The 9,815-nt window shown below is 44.0% G+C and overlaps 1 pseudogene; it reads right to left on the bottom strand.

The window, feature by feature from the left end:
- Positions 1-236: 236 nt before the first annotated feature.
- On the bottom strand, positions 237-4,751 carry LOC127918147 (NLR family CARD domain-containing protein 3-like; annotated as a pseudogene).
- Positions 4,752-9,815: the final 5,064 nt, after the last annotated feature.

Genomic DNA, 9,815 nt, shown 5'->3' with positions numbered 1-9,815 from the left:
ACCATTCAGTTTCTATTAGGAAACATCTAAACACAACCAAGACAAACTGCAAATTAATTCAACAAGTTAGTAGAATCACAAGCTTGATGTAATCACTGCAGGCATGGAATATGGGACTAAATAATGAACGTATGACTACTTTAATACACTATAAGTGAATATAAATCAATAATTATGACTTTTTCAAATGGGAGAACTACATACAAAAGTATCTGTATCTGTTAATACTGACCTCAGAGTCTCCAGTTTACAGTGGGGATTCCCCAGTCCAGCAGAGAGCAGCTTCACTCCTGAATCCTTCAGGTCATTGTTACTCAGGTCCAGCTCTCTCAGGTGTGAGGGGTTTGACTCCAGAGCTGAGACCAGAGAAGCACAGCCTTCCTCTGTGACTAGACAGCCTGACAGCCTGACAAAGAGATCATCATGACTTCACAAACACACTGTTCATTTAACACCAGTAGTGTAGAAGGACAATGGCAGATGCATTTGGTTTATTCTCCCAAACAACATATAGATTCATCTTCCGTCTCCTAGAATTCTATGTTCATATTGTTATACTAATGTGAAAATCAATGAATTTATTCAATATGTTTTTACAATATAATATTATAGACATATTATAATACATATTTTTCTCTAACTGAATATTTCTTCCTGATGATTAGTTCTTATATTTAATTTTATTTACTCACAGAACAGCTCTGGAGGCTTTGACCACTGGCAGCAGCCTCAGAAGACCTTCCTCTGATCTGGAGTATTTCTTCAGGTCAAACACATCCAGCTCCTTTTCTGAAGTCAGCAACACAAAGACCAGAGCTGACCACTGTGCAGGTGACAGTTTGACTTCAGAGAGACTTCCTGATCTCAGGAAGCTTTGGATCTCCTCCACTAGAGAATGGTCATTCAGTTCATTCAGACAGTGGAACAGATTGATACACCTCTCTGGAGAGGGATTCTTCCTGATCTTCTCCTTGATGTACTTGACTGTTTCTTCATGGCTCTGTGAGCTACTTCTTGTCTTTGTCAGGAGACCTCGTAAGTGCTTCTGATTGGACTCCAGTGAGAGGCCCAGAAGGAAGCGGAGGAAAAGGTCCAGGTTTCCCGTCTCACTTTGTAAGGCTTTATCCACAGCACTCTTGTAGACAGTAACTTCAGACTTGTCACTTGTTTGCAGTTTGTCCATTAGATTCTCATTGTTGTTGTTGAATGAGAGGAACACATATACAGCAGCCAGAAACTCCTGAATGCTCAGATGTACGAAGCAGTACACCTTGTCCTGGAACAGCCCACATTCCTCTTTAAAGAGCTGTGTGCACAATCCTGAGTACACTGAGGCTTCATTAGCATCAATGCCAGACTCTTTCAGGTCTTCTTCATAGAAAATCAGATTGCCTTTCACAAGCTGTTGAAAAGCCAGTTTTCCCAGTGACAGAATGCTCTCTTTATTCCAGTGTGGACCTGTCTCTTCTTTCCCAAGATACTTTTCATTATTCTGTTTGGTATGAAACTCCACAAGGTGTGTGTACATCTCAGTCAGAGTCTTGGGCATCTCTTCTCTCTTATGTTTCAGCATGTGTTCAAGGACTATTGCAGAAATCCAACAGAAGACTGGAATGTGGCACATGATGTGGAGGCTCTTGATGTCTTTATGTGTGAGATAATTCTGCTGGCCAGGTCCTCATCACTGAATCTCTTCCTGAAGTACTCCTCCTTCTGTGGGTCATTGAACCCTCGTACCTCTGTCACCTGGTCAACACACCCTGAAGGGATCTTATTGGCTGCTGCAGGTCGGGTAGTTATCCAGAGGAGAGCAGAGGGAAGCAGATTTCCCTTGATGAGATTTGTCAGCAGAACATCCACGGAGGTTGACTCTGTGACGCCACAACAGATCTTGTTCTTCTGGAAGTCTAGAGGCAGTCGGCACTCATCCAGACCATCAAAGATGAACAGAACTTTGTACTTGTCATAGTTGAGATTCTTGATTGTTTGGTTTCCATTGAGAAGTGATTAAGAAGTTCAATGAAAGTGTGTTTGTCCTCTTCCATCAAATTCAGCTCCCGAAAAGGGAATGAAAATACAAATTGGACATCCTGATTTGCTTTTCCTTCAGCCCAGTCCAGAATGAACTTCTGCACAGAGACTGTTTTTCCAATGCCAGCGACTCCCTTTGTCAGCACAGTTCTGATAGGTTTGTCTTGTCCAGTTAAGGGTTTGAAGATGTCGCTTACATTTGATTGCAGTCTCTGGTCTTGCTTTTTTCCTGGTTGTTGTCTCAATCTGTCTCAGCTCATGTTCATTATTGACCTCTCCTGTTCCACCCTCTGTGATGTAGAGCTCTGTGTAGATCTTATTGAGAAGTGTTGGGTTTCCTTGTTTAGCGATCCCCTCAAATACACATTGAAACTTCTGCTTTAGATTAGATTTGAGTTTACGTTGGCAAATCTCAGCAAGATCATCTGAATCTAGAAATAACACAGAGGATATTAATAGTATGTCTGTTTTAATGTCTACAGTATTGTAGGATTGTTATAAAGTTGTACATTATAATAATTCATTCTCTTAACTGACTGTATAAATGTGTAAATGTTTTCATAATGCATTACAGACTGGTGTGACTGATTATATTATTATTGGTATTATTGATGGTATTATTAATGTTCTCTCTCTAAATGAATCACCACAACACATCCCTGCTGCTACTTGATGAGGTCACTAGGTGTTGTGTTAAGGCTGCTACAATATCATTGAGTTACACAGCTACTTTAACTGTACTTTAGCTACAGCTTTTAAATGTTATAAAACATCATTCAACATGAGGCAGACAGATCTTACATTTCTCCAGTGTGTCAGCAAGCTCCTTCTGGTTCATTTTCCTCAGGATGTGCAGTGTGATCTTCAGAGCCCCCTCTCTGGCACTGCTCTCCTGCTTCTCATCTTCAGCATCCACCACTTCCTTATCCTGCTTCTGACTCTCAAAGCCTTGTGGGAGTTCTGGACCAAGAATCCTCTTGAACATCTTCAGCTCGTTCTTCACAAATGTCATAATTTTCTCTTCAAGCATCTGAAATAAATAATGTAAATAAGTTGAGAAAGAGAAGAAATGCTTTTATCATTAACACATTAATGAATGATTGACAGATCAACTTTACTTGAGGTAAACAAAAACAAATGTACATAACAGGACCACATACACTGAATATGGAGGCCAGGTCTGTTTGATGACTCTGGGAAGACTGACCACTGAGAATCTCTGACTCTGATCTCTCCTGTTGGTTTCTGTGGACAAAACATGAGATTACATCTCCTCATCCAGGAGTACACACACTCACACACACTCACACACAGACACACCCCCCCCCACACACACACACACACACACACACACACACACACACACACACACACACACACACAAGGAGGGAATATTGTGTTAGTTTAATATTGTTTTAGGACTATGAAAATGAAAAAAGGATTAGCATATCGATAATGAAAACAACAACAATAAATGGGAAAATGGGAGGAGAAATGACTAGAGACAGTGTTGTTTAACTCACTGACCAGGACCCATGAGTTCTTCTTACCTTTGTTCAGTAGAAAAGTCTCCCTCTCTAAAGTTTAGAGGTTGAAGCATAGACCGGTCACTCTTCATGGACACACAGCTGGGAACAGGGGAGGCTGGTCTCTCCTGCTTGAATGGTCTTCAACACAACAGAGACAAACATTACATCTCTCATCTACTCTGAGCTCAGATGGGGAAACAGAAGAAGAGTTTCATTCCAAAATAAGTTTTGTTCATGTTTTTTTGCTAAATGAGGAGATATTTTTATCAGGTATTTTTTTATAATGAATGTATACTGAGGTTTAGGTTCTGACTAGTGATTATTTACCCGGGGTTCAATACCTGCTATTGAGGCTCCTTGGAAATAATATTCAAAGATTGGTCCTTGGACACAGAGGGGTTAAACACTAAAGTTACTGTCCATCTAGTGAAGAGAGGAGAACCGGACAGAGGTAGCCAGCATCCGTCATTGAGAGAGGGAGGATAGGACAACTGACTTAGGATGCTGCTGATAGAGTAGCTAGCTGGCTAACCGAGCTGTACCGACTAGCTATGGTAACTAGGATGCTGCTGGTAGAGTAGCTAGCTGGCTTACCGAGCTGTACCGACTAGCTAGGATAACTAGGATGCTGCTGGTAGAGTAGCTAGCTAGCTTACCTACTGAGTCAATGTGCAGGGTACCAGGTAGTTGAGGTAATAATGAGACTATAAGGAGAACCAGTACTGAGTCAATGTGCAGGGTACCAGGTAGTTGAGGTAATAATGAGACTATAAGGAGTACCAGTACTGAGTCAATGTGCAGGGTTACCAGGTAGTTGAGGTAATAATGAGACTATAATTGAGATAATATGTAAATGTAGGTAGAGGTAAAAGTGACTAGAAAATCAGGATAGAGATGACCACTCCTCATCCAGGAGTGCACACACACACACACACACACACACACACACACACACACACACACACACACACACACACACACACACACACACACACACACACACACAGGTAGGGAATGTTGTGTTTGTTTAATATTGTTTTAGGACTGTGGAAATGGATAAAAGGATGAGCCTATGGATTATGAAAACAACAACAATAAATGGGAAAATGGGAGGAGAAATGACTAGAGACAGTGTTGTTTAACTCAATGACCAGGACCCATGAGTTCTTCTTACCTTTGTTCAGTAGAAAAGTCTCCTCTCTAAGGATATAGGTATATCCATAGACCAGTCACTCTTCATGGACACACAGCTGGGAACAGGGAGGCTGGTCTCTCCTGCTTGATTGGTCTTCAACACAACAGAGACAAACATTACATCTCTCAACTACTCTGAGCTCTGAGAAACATAAGAGTTTCATTCCAAAAGCTATACATCCATTTTCAGAAATGTTCGTAAATGAGCTTTTATTGTTTAAAGAAGTTATGTTTATGTTAAGTTATGTTTATGTTAAGTTATGTTTATGTTTTTTGCTAAATGAGATGGCACGTGGGTACCTGCTTCTATAAACCAATGAGGAGATGGCACGTGGTACCTGCTTCTATAAACCACTGAGGAGATGACACGTGGGTACCTGCTTCTATAAACTAATGAGGAGATGACACGTGGGTACCTGCTTCTATAAACCAATGAGGAGATGACACGTGGGTACCTGCTTCTATAAACCACTGAGGAGATGACATGTGGGTACCTGCTTCTATAAACCACCGAGGAGCTAGCACGTGGGTACCTGCTTCTATAAACCAATGAGGAGATGACACGTGGGTACCTGCTTCTATAAACCAATGAGGAGATGGCACGTGGGTACCTGCTTCTATAAACCAATGAGGAGATGACACGTGGGTACCTGCTTCTATAAACCAATGAGGAGATGGCACGTGGGTACCTGCTTCTATAAACCAATGAGGAGATGGCACGTGGGTACCTGCTTCTATAAACCAATGAGGAGATGACACGTGGTACCTGCTTCTATAAACCAATGAGGAGATGGCACGTGGGTACCTGCTTCTATAAACCAATGAGGAGATGGCACGTGGGTACCTGCTTCTATAAACCAATGAGGAGATGACACGTGGTACCTGCTTCTATAAACCAATGAGGAGATGGCACGTGGGCACCTGCTTCTATAAACCAATGAGGAGATGGCACGTGGGTACCTGCTTCTATAAACCAATGAGGAGATGACACGTGGGCACCTGCTTCTATAAACCAATGAGGAGATGGCACGTGGGTACCTGCTTCTGTAAACCAATGAGGAGATGACACGTGGGTACCTGCTTCTATAAACCAATGAAGAGATGGCACGTGGGTACCTGCTTCTATAAACCAATGAGGAGATGGCACGTGGGTACCTGCTTCTATAAACCAATGAGGAGATGGCACGTGGGTACCTGCTTCTATAAACCAATGAGGAGATGGCACGTGGGTACCTGCTTCTATAAACCAATGAGGAGATGGCACGTGGGTACCTGCTTCTATAAACCAATGAGGAGATGACACGTGGGTACCTGCTTCTATAAACCAATGAGGAGATGGCACGTGGGTACCTGCTTCTATAAACCAATGAGGAGATGGCACGTGGGTACCTGCTTCTATAAACCACTGAGGAGATGACACGTGGGTACCTGCTTCTATAAACCAATGAGGAGATGACACGTGGGTACCTGCTTCTATAAACCACTGAGGAGATGACACGTGGGTACCTGTTTCTATAAACCACCGAGGAGATAGCACGTGGGTACCTGCTTCTATAAACCAATGAGGAGATGACACGTGGGTACCTGCTTCTATAAACCAATGAGGAGATGGCACGTGGGTACCTGCTTCTATAAACCAATGAGGAGATGACACGTGGGTACCTGCTTCTATAAACCAATGAGGAGATGGCACGTGGGTACCTGCTTCTATAAACCAATGAGGAGATGGCACGTGGGTACCTGCTTCTATAAACCAATGAGGAGATGACACGTGGGTACCTGCTTCTATAAACCAATGAGGAGATGGCACGTGGGTACCTGCTTCTATAAACCAATGAGGAGATGGCACGTGGGTACCTGCTTCTATAAACCAATGAGGAGATGACACGTGGGTACCTGCTTCTATAAACCAATGAGGAGATGGCACGTGGGTACCTGCTTCTATAAACCAATGAGGAGATGGCACGTGGGTACCTGCTTCTATAAAGCAATGAGGAGATGACACGTGGGCACCTGCTTCTATAAACCAATGAGGAGATGGCACGTGGGGACCTGCTTCTATCAACCAATGAGGAGATGCCACATGGTTACCTGCTTCTATAAACCAATGAGGAGATGGCACGTGGGTACCTGCTTCTATAAACCAATGAGGTGATGGCACATGGGTACCTGCTTCTATAAACCAATGAGGAGATGGCACGTGGGGACCTGCTTCTATAAACCAATGAGGAGATGGCACGTGGGTACCTGCTTCTATAAACCAATGAGGAGATGGCACGTGGGTACATGCTTCTATAAACCAATAAGGAGATGACACGTGGGTACCTGCTTCTATAAACCAATGAGGAGATGGCACGTGGGCACCTGCTTCTATAAACCAATGAGGAGATGGCACGTGGGTACCTGCTTCTATAAACCAATGAGGAGATGACACGTGGTACCTGCTTCTATAAACCAATGAGGAGATGGCACGTGGGTACCTGCTTCTATAAACCAATGAGGAGATGGCACGTGGGTACCTGCCTCTATAAACCAATGAGGAGATGGCACGTGGGTACCTGCCTCTATAAACCAATGAGGAGATGGCACGTGGGTACCTGCCTCTATAAACCAATGAGGAGATGGCACGTGGGTACCTGCCTCTATAAACCAATGAGGAGATGGCACGTGGGTACCTGCCTCTATAAACCAATGAGGAGATGGCACGTGGGTACCTGCCTCTATAAACCAATGAGGAGATGGCACGTGGGTACCTGCCTCTATAAACCAATGAGGAGATGGCATGTGGGTACCTGCTTCTATAAACCAATGAGGAGATGGTACGTGGGTACCTGCTTCTATAAACCAATGAGTAGATGGCACGTGGATACCTGCTTCTATAAACCAATGAGAACTTGCAGCGCGAACTGCGTCACAAATAGAACTGACTTCAAGACGCTTGTTGGCGCGCGCAGTGTGTCCTTTTAAACTTACTAACCTTACTAACTTGAATGATGTAATTTATTGGAGGGCTGGAATACGCACTCTCGAGGTTGTTTACTCACAATAATTAATTAAGATGATTTGTTATAATGAATGTATACTGAGGTTGAGGTTCTGACTAGTGATTATTTACCCGGGGTTCAAAACCTGCTATTGAGGCTCCCTGAAAATAATATTCAAAAGTTCGGTCCTTGGACACAGACGGGTTAAACACTAAAGTTACCGTCCATCTAGTGAAGAGAGGAGAACCGGACAGAGGTAGCCAGCATCTGTCAACGAGAGAGGGAGAAGCCTCACCGGGATTTAACAGGTAGAAGAAACAACCGGGTGATGATGTAGTGGTAGCTATGGTAACTAGGATGCTGCAGGTAGAGTAGCTATGGTAACTAGGATGCTGCTGGTAGAGTAGCTAGCTAACTTACCGAGCTGTACCGACTAGCAGGTCGTTCGTCTTTCCCTCATCTCGATGATGATGAATCCGGTGAACCACAAAATGAAACAAGGACAGAGAGTGAAAAGGATCTGGCTACACTCATACTGTCCCTGACCGTAAAGAAAAAAGCAAATTGAACAGTAAACTTCGGCGTCTCAACACTGTAACAAACTCCGTTGTTATTCCCCAAGATCACCTCAGTCCACTCTGTGCGCAACCGGACAATATGCTTGGTGTCACACCGAACGGGGACGCGGACAGTTCTGTACGGGGACGCGGACAGTTCTGTATGGGGACGCGGACAGTTCTGTACGGGGACGCGGACAGTTCTGTATGGGGAGGAGGACAGTTCTGTACAGGGACGCGGACAGTTCTGTACAGGGACGCGGACAGTTCTGTACGGGGACGCGGACAGTTCTGTACGGGGGCGCGGACAGTTCTGTAAGGGGACGCGGCAGTTCTGTAAGGGGACGCAGACAGTTCTGTACGGGACGCGGACAGTTCTGGACGGGGACGAGGACAGTTCTGGACGGGGACGCGGACAGTTCTGTACGGGACGCGGACAGTCCTGTACGGGGACGCGGACAGTTCTGTACGGGGACACGGACAGTTCTGTACGGGGACGCGGACAATTCTGTACGGGACGCGGACGGTTCTGAACGTGGACATGAGCAGTGCAACACAATCAACAAAACCCAGTCTTTACAGTGGGTTACATTAATAATATTCATTTTTTATTATAATGTAAAACAAACATTCTACGTTTTTTTAAAACAATATGTTGAGATCTGGGTCCATATCGGCAAAGTGTCTCAGAGTAGAACATTGGTCGTATAAGTGCTGAGAATAAAGACATTTTACACTTATGGGTATAAATTAAAGCTATGAATGAAGTCTCTAGTCCCACCTAGTCAGAGATATTTAGGACACCTCGTGAGCTGTCCTAAGTAGTTAAGAGTTAACAGCAGGTGTCTTGATAATACTATAGAATAATGCAGTGAGTCAGTGGTCCGTGCGCCACATGTAATTGCTTTGTAGTAGTTAAAAATAATGTTTGATATATATTATATTAGGCAATAGTTAAAAGTAAGCAAAGTTGTTGTGTCATGTGAAAATTCTATCAAATGTCCTACATTGCAACGAGTACAGTCAGGTGCCGTGGAACCCCTGCAGTACCTCCCCAGACCCCGGATTGAGAACCCCTGCAGTACCTCCACAGACCACGGATTGAGAACCCTATATATATATATTAGTTAAAAATCTGAGAACAGTAATATTGAAGGTACCCATAGCAACCATTTCTGATTAAAAAAACAAATGTGAACATTTTGGACATTTTGGAAATAAACTCTTAATAATGTTATCAAAAATTGTCATCTCACCTCTTAGCTTTGGTGTCATGTTCCCCAGAGAGACTCATTTTAGAGGCAGGGCCCCCTCTCTCTCCCAGAGAGACTCATTTTAGAGGCAGGGCCCTCCTCTCTCTCCCCAGAGAGACTCATTTTAGAGGCAGGGCCCCCCTCCTCTCTCTCCCCAGAGAGACTCATTTTAGAGGCAGGGCCCCCCTCCTCTCTCTCCCCAGAGAGACTCATTTTAGAGGCAGGGCCCCCCTCCTCTCTCTCCCCAGAGAGACTCATTTTAGAGGC

The sequence above is a fragment of the Oncorhynchus keta genome, unplaced genomic scaffold (assembly GCF_023373465.1).
Source record: "Oncorhynchus keta strain PuntledgeMale-10-30-2019 unplaced genomic scaffold, Oket_V2 Un_contig_13390_pilon_pilon, whole genome shotgun sequence".
Taxonomy (NCBI): Eukaryota; Metazoa; Chordata; class Actinopteri; order Salmoniformes; family Salmonidae; genus Oncorhynchus; species Oncorhynchus keta.
Note: the sequence above shows the minus strand (reverse complement) of the source record. Positions and strands in the feature narration are given on the sequence as shown.